The sequence below is a fragment of the Maniola jurtina genome, chromosome 15 (assembly GCF_905333055.1).
Source record: "Maniola jurtina chromosome 15, ilManJurt1.1, whole genome shotgun sequence".
In the NCBI taxonomy this organism is placed as follows: domain Eukaryota; kingdom Metazoa; phylum Arthropoda; class Insecta; order Lepidoptera; family Nymphalidae; genus Maniola; species Maniola jurtina.
In genome coordinates this window covers 5,475,881-5,492,203 of record NC_060043.1, presented here as the reverse complement: position 1 = coordinate 5,492,203, position 16,323 = coordinate 5,475,881, and the positions used below count along the sequence as shown (strand labels likewise).

The 16,323-nt window shown below is 35.9% G+C and overlaps 1 protein-coding gene across 2 annotated transcripts in view; it reads left to right on the top strand.

Annotated features, from left to right (window-relative positions):
* LOC123872627 (integrin alpha-PS1) overlaps positions 1 to 16,323 on the top strand; it is a 114,633-nt gene that overhangs the window by 33,579 nt on the left and 64,731 nt on the right. The gene's annotated exons all lie outside the window — the stretch shown is intronic.

The following is a 16,323-nucleotide window of genomic DNA, read 5'->3' as shown; positions in this document are numbered from 1 at the left end:
ACGTAAACATAGCCTATTTGGCCGCGAATTAGTTGCCTATTGCGAGGAGGAAGAATGGACTTGTGCGGATGTATGTACTCTAGGCGTTACATCAGGTACATACACGTACCTGAGCGACGCGCACGGCACGACCAGCTGGATCGACCATGTCGTAGTCACGAGCGCTGCCCTGCGCGCGCTCAGGAGTGTGCGTGTACTCAACAACGTCTATTGGTCGGATCACTTTCCTTTAGCTGTTGACTTTGATTTTGATGTAATTGTGCCAAGAAGTAATTTGATAAATAGAATACATGTGAATAAAATTCAGTGGGGATATAGAACCTCGGACCAGCAGTGTGAATATACCGAATTATGTAGCCAATACCTAGATAAGTATAAATATGATAACCTGCCGTGTTATGGTACTTCTTGTAACATGCATGGTCATCACCAGTATATAGATTCATTATATGCCAGCATGATTGAATGTTTGTCTAGGGCTGCCATTGACACCTACACAGGAGGAGCTAGGATCAGAAAAAAGACAGTGGTGGGCTGGAATCGACATGTGAGGGACTCCCATGCCAGGGCCAGACATTCATTTCTGATGTGGAATTGGCATGGGCGTCCTTCTCATGGCGATATTTACGAGGAAATGACTAATTCAAGAAAAACTTTTAAACAAAAATTAAAATGGTGCCAATCTAATCAGGACAAAATTAAAATGGACATAATCGCAACCTATAGACGAAATAATGACTTTGGAAAATTTTGGAAGGAAACGAACAAACTACAGCCTAAATGCAGTACTCCTGTGTCGGTGGGTGGTTTACACAACCATAAAGATATAGCAAACTTATTTGTAAATAAATTCCGCGTAGACTGCCCGATAGTCGGCGCGTGCCCTAGCGCTGAGTCACTCTCCGGTGGTGGCGCGAGCGCGGGAGACTCGCGCGCGCTGCATGTGTCGGCCGACGAGCTGGCGCGGTGCGTGCGCGACATGCAGCGCGGCAAGTCCCCGGGCCACGACCACCTCAGCGTGGAGCATGTGCTATATGGGGGCCCTAGGCTCTTCCAAATAATGGCTACATTATACAATACATGTATCGATCATAGCTATCTTCCTGTAAATATGACGAAAACAAATGTAATCGTAATGTACCGATCGTTAAAAACAGAGCTGGTGACGTCTCCGACCCAAAAAACTACCGCCCTATTTCTCTTGCAACAATATTCTCAAAAATTTTTGAGAGATTGTTAATATCTCACTTAAATTGCAATATCGAATTACACTGCGGTCAATTTGGCTTTCGTAGCGGTTTATCAACAGACTTAGCTATTTTTGCCTTAAAAAGTACTGTAAACTATTATCTCGCCCGGGAAACATCCGTATATGGATGTTTCCTGGATCTGAGCAAAGCATTCGACACCATTAATTACAATATTTTGTGGAATAAGCTACGAGCTACAAAAGTACCTAGTAAGATAGTGGATTTGCTACAGTTTTGGTATACAAACCAAATTAACCAAGTAAAATGGCAAAATGACTTTTCCGATACCTACCGGCTGAACTGCGGTGTTAGGCAGGGTGGTCTGACGTCACCAATTCTGTTCAACCTCTATGTAAACGAACTGATCGAGGAACTGAGCAGTGCTAGGGTAGGCTGCCAGATTGGAGGCGTCAGCGTAAACAATCTTAGCTACGCCGACGACATGGCCCTGCTCAGTCCCTCGGTCTGCGGCCTGCGTAGCCTAATTAACATCTGTGAAAAATATGCAGAAAATCACGGTTTATTATATAATGTGGCAAAAACTGAAGTGATGATATTTAAATACAAGAAAGGCCCAGAAAATGTACTGCCAATAAAACTATGCGGCTCCGAACTGCGATATGTTACTAAATTTAAATATCTAGGACATGTATTAAGTGACACGATGAAAGACAATGAGGATCTAGAGAGACAAAGACGGTCTCTGGCGGCAAAAAGCAATATGCTGGCTAGACGTTTCACCCGCTGTTCCCGACAGGTAAAAGTCACCCTGTTCAAAGCCTACTGCCAGGCGCTCTACACCTCCCAGCTCTGGTACACTTACTCCAAAGCAACTTTTGACGCACTTCGAGTGCAATACAATAATGCATTCCGAGCTCTGCTGGGGCTGCCATGGAGGTGTAGCGCGTCAGGTATGTTTGCGATGCACAGGGTTGACGATTTCTACGCGTAATGCGTAAGGCCAGGGCAAGGTTCTTATCCCGACTGAATTACAGTCAAAACATAATATTAGGAACTCTGAAGTATTATCATCATAATGAACCAAAATTTTTCCACGTCTGATGTTTTTATTTTATTTTATTAATTTTATTTTGTTTCATTTTATTTTATTTTTTTTGGCACAATACACAATATACAAAACTTTGACTATAATATTATTATTTTAATTACTTCAATTATTTTAATTTTACATTATTTTATTTTATTTTAATTTTAATTTACGTAATTTAATTTAATTTCTATAAAATTATGGACAATTTATACTGTCTGAAATAAAATATTTTTATTTATTTTATTTTTTATTTATTTAGTATAATATTCTAGTTTTATTATATTTAATTAATTTTGTTAAAACCTTTTTGATAATAACACGATAATAATGATCATTTAGTTCGTTAATTAACTCCCGTATATCTTAGCAAAGAGATACTTAGGTGTTTATTTTTTAAAACTGGTCCGTATTGCCAAGTGAATGCCATTAAGGCAGGTTATAAAATGCCTTAATACTGAAGTCAATTAAAAAATAATTTCGCATCTCAATGAGGGAAAAAAGAAATCGAAGTCCTTTTATGGGGAATATAACGAGATGAAATCCCGTTCGAAGGAACGTGTTGTATTGTTTTTTCCCGCCTGTCTTTGTATAGCATCACCACGTATTTAGGAAACAATGCACAGGGAATTATAGAATTAAATTTAAAGCAGTAAGGTATGTTTTAGCTTGCGTATTTAAATTGTGGGTCCCTTTATTTAATAGTTTATTGTGCGTTATTTCTGATCACGCGGCTGTGTTTAACATGATTTCGTTGTTCTAGGACTCGGATTCGTCTAATTTACGGCGGTTATGTACCTACAAGGGTCAATACTTATATATTTCTGGCTTTCGTTAATTAATATAGAGGTAATAGGTAGTTGCATTGGAGTGGTAATTGGGTATATGTATAGTATCAAGATTTAGTAGGTAAAGTAGCGTAATTTTTGTTTGATATATAGGTACAGGCATAGGCACCTAATGAATGAATGTTACAAGTAAGTAGGTTGGTAGGTAAGTTGGTAGGTTGGTTGGTACGTAAGTTGGTAGGTTGGTTGGTAGGTAATTGGTAAGTCTGATTGTGGTTCTAGTGTTTAAATAATATTAATGTTATCTCAAGTTCACTTCATATTGGGATCTGAAATGAAAACTGAAAAGAATGTATTTGGATATGTGAATGGTTGTTAAAATGACACATTATAACAGCTGAACAGATATTATGAATGGGAAAAATGGTAGATCATATTATTTTGACGAATTAAAACATAGTTAATAAAGTTTTTTTTATTCAAATTAATTTTTAGAAATGCTTTTGAAACGTCATTATTTCATAGGTCTCTTTTAGCCCATGAAAACAAAGAGCGCCTATAATTACTAAATGCCTACAGAATTTCAACAACCTATAGTAAATCTACGTGGACGAATCCACAAGTAAATGAAATGAATAATAGCTATACTTAATCTAACAGAGAATTTTACAGTAGTCCCAGAAATATTTATGTTTCTTGCCCTAGAAATATTTATCTTAATTTAGGTGTGCAATATGTTTATCCTAATAAGACTATAGTTCAAGCTTTACGTATTATACATACCTTCTTACTTATTTTTTTTATTAGGTAAGTAGGTACATTAAAAAATCTCCAAACACAAGTTTTTCTAAAACTAAGTAAACACCTATGTAGTAGGTATATAAAAGTAGAGGTAGGTACCTACTATTGGAACAATAATATTAATCAAAAGTTAGTAACTTAATTTAAGACTAATGCCCGCAGAACGCAGTCAAACAAAGAATTCATTAAAATCGAAACACACAATGACTCCGTACATTAGACTCCCCCAGCAACGTCCGTCAAGTGACTGGCGTGAAGTGAAACACAATAGCGGCTCAGGGTGGTCACATCACATAAATTGACTTCGACGTCCAAAGCGTTCAGTATAGAAATACATTTAATTACTCACTTTCATTTCACCCTCCCTTATCCGACAAATAAGTCACGAATGGACAATGTTTGTTCCAACAATACGTTTCCGTACCAATTTGAAAGCGTCGATAAATATTTTCGTTGTAAAGCTTTAATCTTTATTCCTCCTTTGTTACAGGTAAGCGCCAAGGCCGAGTTCGAGGGTTGTTTCCACAGAACTCTAAATAAGGCGATAGAAATGGTATATGCAGACATAGGTATCGGTATAGTGTCGTCGATTAAACAATTCCCTTATACAAAAATAATTCAGAAGAATATATCTCTTGCATCCAAAGTAAAGTAAATTAAATATATATTATTAATTATATATACTTACTTTGGATATATTCTTCTGAATTATTTTTGTATAAGGGAATTGTTTAATCGACGACACTATACCGATACCTATAAATATAAAATATTATTATTAATTTATATATTTTATATATCCTATAAATATAAAATACTCCATCAGTTTTAACTGACACTCCAAAAACTGTCCGTTTTCACGCTACGAAATTTCAGTTTTCACAGTCAGTTTTAAATGTTCAGTCAAAAATGTTTGTGAAATTGTCAGTGAAAATTAATTATCATAGGTAGGCATTAACGCCCGCTGATCACTGCACAGCTGTGCGGCGATAATCTCAACCTTCTTTAACGCTTCTATACTTATTCTGAGTTCTGTGGTTTTATCCTTGAGTTCAAAATCCACGTGGTAATATTAATATTCATGGGTTTTGAATCGAACACCTACATACATAGAATTTACTTGCGTTTAAAAATGAACTCTGCAACTTTCGAGTTAATATTTAAAATCAAAGTTAAATGCGTTTGTTATTCGAAAGCAGGAATTCTTAGTTAGTAAAATAAGTATAAATAGGTGTATCTTGAGATCCATAACGTGGTGTTTATGCAGCGAGAACAGGCAGAACTTTGTTTGTTTCCGGCCAATTTGTGGAACAGTGTGGCTCGTTCTGATTTGCATGAGCGGGGGCATTTGCGTAATAAAAAAAAACCGGCTAAGTGCGAGTCAGACTCGTGCACTGAGGGTTCCGTACTCGGGCATTTTTTCCAACATTTTGCATGATAAATCAAAAACTGTTATGCATAAAAATAAATAAAAATCTGTTTTAGGATGTACAGCTGTTAAAGCCCTATCATATTAATACCCAACTTGGTATAGTTAGTTTACTTATTTTGAAAATTGAAACACATTTTAATTTTTTTTAATGATGTAATCACAAATTTGCGGTTTTCAGATTTATTCCTGTACTTGTGTTATAAGACCTACCTACCTACCAAATTCCATGATTCTAGGTCCACTGGAAGTACCCTATAGGTTTCTTGACAGACAGACAGCAAAGTGATCCTATAAGGGTTCCGTGTTTCCTTTTGAGGTACGGAACCCTGAAAATATAAATGCACTTGTAAGATTTTATTTTTGTCTTAAGCCCAACCCTTATACCTACAATACTATCGGTTTTAGTATACTTAGGTGTAAGTTATGATGATTATTATCATAGACAAACATGCTTAGTAACTACTTCAGACATCGAATTTTTAAACTTTAAACATAACTTCATAAAGCTTATAAACATAAAGAAAAGCTTTCTCTATACACGCGCTATAAATATATTAGCGAAAGGTGTTCCTAAAACTTTAGTAGGTACTAATAGCAAAAACTCAAAGGTGTTTCCATAAAATGGCCCTCAAAATCTATTGTTCCTTTGTTATTTTAACGATAATCCAGTATTCGGCAGTTAGCGGACCATTGAATTGAAGAGCTCAACCTATTGAATTTAGACGGCGCGCGTCGTTAGTGGCGATTGCAGTGAATATTTAAGTCCAGTTGTGTTAAAATTATTAAAAATAGTAAATCAACTAAAATACAGTGAACTTTCAGTTTTGAGTGCTAATAGTGATTACATATAGTGGAATAAGAAAACCATCCATGAAAATATATTGCTATTGAGGATATTTAACTAACATTTTCTCAAAACACCCTCAAATGTTTAAATTATAAAAAAGTTTTACATTTTTCCGTATTGAAAATAGAAAAAAGAAGATGTGATAATAAGAAAAAGTATAAGTGAAAATATGTATAAGATTGCTAATATAAGCATCCATATAATATATTACAAACATTTTTTCAAAACACCTTCAAGATGTTAATTAATGATAAAAATTACATTGCGTTGCTTTAATTACAAGTATCTAAGACAATAAAACAATAATAAACTGAAGCTGATTGAAGTAGTCAAGACTTCCTTAATTCATTAACTCGATCTGCGTATTTCTGCAATTTACACGAAACAAGTGACTGCCGGCGTCTTTGCTTGGCAAACCTGAGACGCCCGTCTATTCCCATACTTATACCTACCTAGAAGAATCCCTGCTGTGTACTAGAGACATTAAGATATTCTTTTAATTAATTATCAGATAATTTATGATATTAATATTATGATATTTTAAAATAAAAATGTCGTAATTTGACCAAAAAATTAGTTTAACTTGTGACATAAGTATCGTGGTAGGTACTTCGATTTATCTTTTGTGACAACTTTGCAGGCAAGTTGACAGTAGGTAGCTCTTTACACTACCTAATTATTACACAAACATAATAGGTAACTATTTTAGCGCCTAAATACGGCATTTGACATTTATTGTTATACTTAGTGTGGCACAATTAATTGTATATTTGCTTTGTAATAAGTTCAGGGATTGACTAAGAGGTAAATTAAACGTTGTGAAAATGGTTAAACCATTATTAACCACTAGCGCAAATGGCACTGGGAAAACAAAATCGACGCTGAGCGGACCATCCACGTCACAGACAAGTAAATCGAAAGAATCAGAACCCATTAAAAAAGGCTCCTCTAAAATGGGACAAAAACCAGAAGACCCAACTCAAGAAAAATCAGTTACGGAAAGAACAGGAGATATAGATTCTCTAGCTAATGAAGCGAATAATTTATATCAGGAGGCAAAATTACAATTAGAACAATCTGCGAAATTAAAAACAACAATCAAGGACACCGTAATGGAAAACTTAGGCAAATTGTACAGCATAGTCTTAACATTAGATGACTCAAGAAAAAAGCTGCAAACTGAAAAAGACAAAACAGGAATGGATAACAATTCAACTAATAGTGAAGAGCTAAATAAAGACATTAAGGAAATTTTGACTTGTATCAAAGCACAGAAAGAAACAGTTGAACAAACAAAAAAGGATGTTAACACTATAAGAGATAGGATGGAAAAACTAAATGGAGAGCAACGAAACCAAAATCGAACAGATGGCGTCACTTATGCAGAAATAGCAGCTAAAACAAAGACAAGAAATACAGAAGCCATGCACTCTATTGTAGTGTCATCAGCAGACTCTAAAGATAAAGGAGAAGAAGTGGTAAATAAAATCAGGACAGCGGTAAATGCAAAAGAAACAGGTATAAGAGTGGATAGTTTACGTAAAGCAAAAGATCAAAAAGTTGTCATAGGGTGCCGGTCAAAGGAAGAACTGGGTAAAATTGCAGAAAAAATAAAAGCATCGAAATCAGAGTTAGTGGTAGAGGAGAGGAGTAATAAGGATCCACTGGTAATCCTTAGAGATGTTCTGAAGATAAACAGTGACGAAGACGTAATTAAAGCGTTGAAAACTCAAAATAGACATTTAATTAACGATATACAGGATGCCGACTACAGAGCAACAGTAAAATATAGGAGAAACACCAGAAACCCACACACAAATCATATAGTGCTACAAGTATCACCAAAAATCTGGCAAAAACTTACGACTGAAGGTAAAGTACATGTAGATCTCCAGAGAATAATAGTAAAAGACCAAACTCCTTTAGTTCAATGCTCGCGGTGTCTGGAGTATGGCCACGGGCGAAAACTTTGTAAAGAAGCAACAGAACTGTGTAGCCACTGTATGGGACCTCACATGCGGGCAAATTGCCCTACATGGTTGTCGGGAGACGCACCGACATGCAGAAATTGCATGTTAGCTAAAAATGAAAGGTTCGACCATAATTGTTTTGATGAATGTTGCCCAGTAAGAAGGAAATGGGATTCCATTGCCAGATCAAGTGTGGCATATTGCTAAAGGCGACACCAGTAAAAACAGTACAATAGAAGAAACCAATACTACATACTCAATAATACAAGTAAATTTACAAAGGAAGAAACTTGCTACGGAAGAGTTACTAATCGAGGCCCAAAAAAAGAAAACAAGCTTTGCTTTAGTCCAGGAGCCCTATATAGGAGCTACTGGAGAGATAAAACAATACACGGGAACCAGAATCATACAATGTACACGGAATAGAACAAAACCAATAAAGTCAGCTATAATTGTTTTTAATGATGCGATTAGTATAACCGAAAATCCCCAATTAACAACAGAAAACGTAGCAGTAGCAACCCTAAAGACAGACTCATGGATGATTGTTGTTATTTCTGTATATTTTGAGGACAGTCAACCAATAGAACCTTACCTGGAACAGATTAAAAACATTAAAAGTAAAATAAAATGCAATAATATCCTACTCGGAGGAGATGTAAATGCGTGGAGCCCATGGTGGGGAAGTGTCAAGGAAAATCACAGAGGGGAAGTGTTAGTAGGTGTACTTAATGAAATAGAAATGCACATACTAAATGAAGGTTCAACCCCTACATTTTATACAATAAGAAATAACGTTATTTTTAAGAGCAATGTAGATATTACTGTTTGTTCACAAGAGATGATAGAAATGGTACACGATTGGAAAGTAGATGAAGGTATGATAAATTCAGATCATAACACAATTACATTCTCTTTGAAATTAAAGAAACATTGTGAAACTAGGAAAACTAATACAACAAGAAAATATAATACAAAAAAAGCAAATTGGATAAAGTTTAAGGAAGAAATTATGATATCAATACAGGAAAAAAATATAAAGAATAGTGAAATTGAAAAAGTTAATACTATAGAAGAATTACAAGAGTTAATAAATAATTACATAAATATAATAGATAATGCTTGCAAAAAATCGATACCAGAATATAAGCCTAAAACTAAAATAAATCTACCGTGGTGGACAAATGAACTAGAAGAAATGAGACAGGAATTGAAAACTAAAAAGAGGAGAATACCATGTGCAGCGGCTAGACGAAGGCAACACGTAGTGGATGAATATTTGCAAGCAAAAGAGAGATATGAAACTGAAGCAAGGATAAGACAAACAGAAAGTTGGAAGCAATTTTGTACAAAACAAGATCGTGAAAGCATGTGGGACAGTATTTATAGAGTAATTCGTAGAACTAATAAACGTCGAGAAGATATACCACTAATAAAAGATGGAATAACACTCGATCCCAAAGAATCAGCAGAGCTCCTAGCAAAAACATTCTTCCCAGAGGATGATGAACAAAGTGATATGCCAGAACATAAAATAAAAAGAAAAAGAGCGGAAGAATTTTGTAGGGAAATAAATGACGATACACAGGATCCCCCATTTACAATCGTAGAACTAATAAGTGCAGTGAATAGTTTTAATCCCAGTAAAGCACCAGGCCTGGATGGATTCACGGCAGATATTTGTACAGCAGCGATTAATGTGGATAAAGAAATTTTTCTGTGTATCCTTAACAAATGTTTAGAACTGTCTTATTTTCCACAACAGTGGAAAGAGGCAGCAATTCTCGTTATAAGAAAACCGGGTAAAAGCGATTATAATGAGCCAAAATCATACAGACCTATAGGTTTATTATCTGTTCTAGGTAAGATTCTTGAAAAGATGTTTATTAGAAGAATAAGATGGCATATGTTGCCTAAAGCCAACACGAGGCAATATGGGTTCGTACCACAGCGAAGTACGGAGGACTCCCTCTATGACCTAGTACAACACATTAGAGAAAATATTACGAAGAAACTAATCAGCGTGATTGTATCACTGGACATAGAGGGAGCCTTCGACAATGCTTGGTGGCCGGCTATTAAAATACAACTAGCTGAAAAACGATGTCCTCAAAATCTGAGAAAACTAACACAGAGTTATTTGGAAAATAGAAAGGTTATTGTACGATACTCCGATACCGAATATAAGAAGGACGCAACAAAAGGTTGTGTTCAAGGTTCCATAAGTGGCCCAACGCTATGGAATATCTTACTAGACCCATTAATAGACAGCTTTGACGAAACAATAGTTCATTGCCAAGCCTTTGCCGATGATATCGTTCTGGTAATTTCCGGAGATTCAATACGTGAAATAGAAGAAAAAGCCGAAAGAGTTCTTCAACGTGCTTATGAGTGGGGATGCGCTAATAAATTACGATTTGCACCTCATAAAACTAATGCTATGATGGTTACGAGGAAACGTAAAGTCGACAACCCACGTATAAGCATGGGAGGAACTCCAATACAGATCATCAATGAAATAAAAATACTTGGACTTACGATTGATCACAAATTAACGTTTAATAGTCATGTTCAAAACATATGTAAGAAAGCCATAAATATCTATACGCCATTAGCTCGAACAGCAAAAATACAGTGGGGACTGAATCCGGAAATTATCAGAACGATATACAAAGCGGTAATTGAACCGATAATAATGTACTCATCCAGCACATGGGCGCCGGCCGTAGAAAAAATCACAACACAAAAGAAATTACGTGCTGTGCAAAGAGTATTCGCACAAAAGATATGTAAATCCTATCGCACAGTGTCCTATAACGCAGCAGTGGTTCTTGCCGGACTCATTCCATTGGATGCAAGAATCAGAGAAGCTGCGCAGCTTTACGATGCGAAAAGAGGTAGACCGCCGTTGATATTAACTGATAAGGAAATCGAAAATAGAGTCTGCTTCCTTTTTGCTCCTCACCCCGCCAAGGAGCCGAATATAGAATTTTCTTGTTTAGAAGATATGGAAGAACCGACATTAGTTGCGCACGGAATAACAGGACTGAATATATTCACTGATGGAAGCAAGACAGAAGATGGAGTGGGTGCAGCTCTGACCTGTTGGGAAGATAGGGAAGAAACGCACAATAAAAAGTTTCGTCTCGAGGCTTATTGTACAGTTTTTCAGGCAGAGCTGTACGCGCTCTATCAGGCCACAGAATATGCCTTTAAAACGACTACAAATCAGGTGAATATATTCAGTGATTCGAGATCCTCTCTAGAATTACTAAAAAACATACAAGTTTTTCATCCATTAGGCTTCGCTATAAAAAATAATTTAATAAAATTAGAAGAAATAGGTAAACTCGTAAAATTATTCTGGATACGAGCCCACGTAGGGGTGCCGGGCAACGAGAGGGCAGACATGCTAGCAAAGGAGGCAGCAAACGAATTAAGAACACAAGCAGACTATGACAAATGCCCAGTATCCTATATAAAGAAAATCATAAGGAAGGAGACTATAAATCAGTGGAACCAAAAATATATAGAAGGCGAAACTGCAAGCACAACTAAAGTATATTTCCCCACAGTGGAACTGGCGTACAAATTTGTAAGGGAAATAAACCTAACACCAATTTTGGTTCAGGCAATGACTGGACATGGAGGTTTTGCCGCCTATCTTTACAAATTTAAATGTAAGGATAGCCCGTCATGTGTCTGTGACCCGGAACAAGACGAGACTGCTTTGCATGCCATTATAGAATGCCCTAGATACGAAAGAGCACGGGAAAACCTACAGCAAATAATAAAAGTAAATTTAACCCTGCAGTCGATCCCTGAAATTATTATGAACAGTAAAGTAAGAAAAAGGTTTTTAAAATTTTGTACATGTGTAGTAAATAAAACATTAGATAGAAATAAGACAAGAGAGTAGCTAATTAATATTAGAGCCCATAATTATTGTAAAAGTAAAATAAGATAAATAGATAAATAAGTAGAATATGTAAGAAATTATGTATATAATATATTAATGGAATAATATGTTACATATGCATATAAACAACAGCTTAATAGAATAAAGTAAAAAACTAAGGCTTTAGCATAGAAATCATGATCACAGTACAAAAAAAAAACCTGTTTCATGACAATCAGAACAGAACAAGGTTAAAAAAAAAATGCCGTGTTAAGCTATACAAAGTCTCCGATAACCATGTCGGAGGGTTGCCAGCAAAACATACATTAAAAAAAAAAAAAAAAAAAAAAAAAAACCTATTGAATTTTTTTAGTTAGCGATTACCAAAACCAAGCTTCTTTGTACTCGGTACTTGAAAATTTTATTTTTCTTACGACTACTGGGTAAAATAACTCGTAATTCGTTCGAATGGAACGGATAAATAAATTCGTGCGTTATAAATTTACATCTCGAGAAAGTAGCTGTAAGAAAAAAAAATTTTTGTGTCGTTTCAATGTCGTCTTTGAGTCTATTGGGATTGTCGGGTAATAAATTGTGGTTTAGAATCGAGCAAATAGAAATATTAACCTTGCTCTACATTTTGCTCTAATATCAACTCTACTATCTACACAGCGATAAAATATGATAAAACGAATTAGTCATCATATCACTTATCATGATCATCATTATCAACTATACGTACGATAGACGTCCATAGCTGGACATAGGTCTCTTGTAGCGACTGCCAGGTCTTCATCATCATCATCATCAGCCTGTGGACTGGACATAGGCCTTCCCTATAGAGCGCCACCACACCCGGTCCTCAGCCTTCCTTATCCATCCACTTCCTGCCAGCCTCTTTATATCGTCGGTCCATCGTGCTGGAGGGCGTCCCACACTACGCTTGCTTAAACGCGGTCTCCACTCAAGGACTTTCACCGCCTGAATTCAACTAGATTCAACAAATTCACCAGTCTATTGATTTATTTTAGGACTACCTACATAATATGTGTCCTGCTCATTACTCCCGGTTACCATGGATCTCCTTCGGATCTCTTCATTTAGATTTGATCACGTAGAGAAAATGCAAGCATAGCTCTCTTTATCACCGGCTGAATCATTCTGAGCTTCCTTTTTTTTTTCTTTAAATCTGGCTTTACTCTGATTAGCCAATGTCAAGTTTGTGATATTTTCAAGTTATTGAATTTATACAAGTATGGACTCCGTCTGCGCCGGCGCCCGCCGACATACGCGCGGCGCCCCTTTAGAGCGCTTCCCAGTCAGTTTCACCACCAAAAAACACCAACTAACACAAAAACCAGCCACTCTTAACAAAAAAAAAACACTCCATACAAGCACAGCACGCGCGCCAGCAAACGCCATCGCAGACGAAGTGCTGAGCTTCCTTATGAGGTTATTTTCTAATCACATTACTCAAACCCACTCTAAAAAATCTAATAGGTAAATATTTTATGTAGATATAGGTGCGTGTATCTATATTTTTTATTTCATTTTTATCGCCTTAGCCATCAGCATACATAACTTTCTCTGACCCCATTAATCAATTAATAGACAGTTTTATTTGTCTAGAGATTATGTTCATGCGTCGATAGTCAAAACCCATTGGATGTTGTCAGGATTGACGAATTGGCCCACTTTCTGCTACGTTAATCTTGTATGATCCACGCGTATTTTTGTTGGGACGCGTGCGCATAATTGATATCTATTGATTTACTTGGAACATTAATCAATGTCACATTCATCAATAAAGCTCAAAGCGTTATTATCATCCAGCCTTAGCCGTGTCTTATTGGGTTTTACATAACATAGGTAATTTATAAATTTTTGCCTAAATCCCGTAGGAATCTTTTAGTTCCCGGGCACAAAAAAATATCAGTGTCCATCTATACCTACCTATTGACTAAAGCAATAATAAGTGGGTAATTGAGTGATCCATTAATTATATTTATATGCAGTGACTATGTGGCTACGTTTATGTTTATTATGATTAGGTAGGTATGTAGGTAGCATTTTTTAGTTAGTGCCGTTTAGATTAGATTAGATCAGCATAAAAAACTAACAAGACGTTACTCGTCTTCATAATATAGGTAAGAAAAGTTGATTTGCTAATTGTGAGGCACAAAGGTAAATGAACTCGCTGACTCTACATAATTTCGTTTGAATTGCCATTGTGTGTGTTACCTACTAGTCACACTAGTTGAAATATGTTTCATCATCAACCCATCGCCGGCTCACTACTGAGGACGGGTCTGCTCTCAGAATGCTGGTTACTTGACCAATCCGCTCTTGCGCATTGGCTGACTTCACACACCTTTGTGATCTTTATGGAGAACTCTCAGGCATGCAGGTTTCCTCACGATGTTTACCTACCACCGTTGTCATACAAGTGAAACTTATCTGCTAAAAATGTACATAGCTCCGAAAGGTTAGAAGTGCGTGCCCGGGAGAAAACCCCGACTAGGATTCCGGCAAAAGTTTTAACCACTAGGCTATCATCCCATTTTTAGTAGGTGTCATGGGTAATTTATTTACTTTTTCCTGTTGTTGTCGTGTCTGTAATTTGTATAATCACAAATAGTAATACTTTCCTCCACGCTCCAATTCTCGTTCCCGAAAACACCAAAGCATTAGATTTTCTTGTCACTGATAAAAAAGGCCCTAATGACAAGGGAGCCAAATATATTATGTAGGATAAAATCGGGCACAATCATTTCAAATTACCTACTACGATTGTAAGTATCTACTGTATGTAAAGAAATTGGATTGTTTATTTAGCTTATATTTTAGGTACTTAACTAAGTATCTAAGCTGTTGTTGGATCATGGTTTCTAATCAACTAGAGAACCTATTTTATATCATCTGTTTTTATATTTTACTAGCTTACGCCCACGACTTCGTTCGCGTGGACTATGTAAGGGCGACCTAATAATTTATATATCAACATGGACTATCTAAGCCACTACTCACAATGCCAATGGCCTAATTTACTGGATCTCGGCTGCAATAGATATTATTATAATATCACATCTGCAATATAAGATTATGCTCGTGACATGTATCTAGCTACAGTAAAATTCTAATCTAATCATATCTAATTTAAGTAGATACACAAATCATAAATAATATTTGAGAGTAAACCAAAACAATGGCCCCTTTATTTTTTTAAAACAACCCATAAATTATTACCTACTACACAATTATTATTCTAAAATTTTAATTCACAAAGAGTTTATTTACATAGCCCAAATTAATTTTATGAATCATCTAAACGAAACACAAGCAATTTCTAGCGTAGCTAATTTTAACCAGCTGACCTACTCCATAGTTTGTTTGTATCTACAGCACGTAGCTAATATCAATTCTAAATTGACACATGGCGTACTTCATTATACAGTTGGCGTCAGGAGACGTGATCCTGAATCAGTTATAGTACGCCGTGCAAATGTTACTTAGTCCATAGTAGGTTATCATCTGTGACTAGGTCTGACAAGGTAGATACAGCATGTCTGTGCTCAAATCCTTCTCACTTTCCTATAGTGCGTTTCATCGAATAGTACCTATGGCGTTATGTTGGCTCCCCTGTCTGTCCAAGTCATTGGCACCGTATTTGCATAAGAAGACGCAGATTTTGTTTATTTTCATTTGATTTTCCTGAATGAATGAAATGAAAATCAAATGAAAATAAACAAAATCTGCGTCTTCTCATGCCAATATGGTGCCAATGACCACCCAACAGACAGGGGAGCCAACATAACGCCATAGGTACTATTCGATGAAACGCACTATACCTACCTAACTACTACGCACTATAACAATTTTTGCGTGCTGCAAGTTGCAACTCGCAAACGCTTACAACTTTCTGAGCAATCATACTAATTTAACAGCAGGCTTAAAAGGGCTAGAACCCAGAGCCGTAAAACCATTTAATTAAAAAAATAACAGCTTTATAGACGACTTTTGATCGGAATAACCGTTTAATACATATTTTAATTCAATAATAACTTATAAATTACTTAATAAGTAAAGAAAATTAAAGCCATAAGTATTATTTTTCATTTGATACAAAATCACATGACGTGAAAAATTGATTTTCAATAATAATAATTCTATACTAGGTACCGTTCCTTTTTTGAATTTCGCTCAGAACTTACATCCGCAAACAAAAGATTATTAATTTTAATATGCAAATTAAAAAATTAAATTTAGGAATGTGACAACAAAACAAAGTT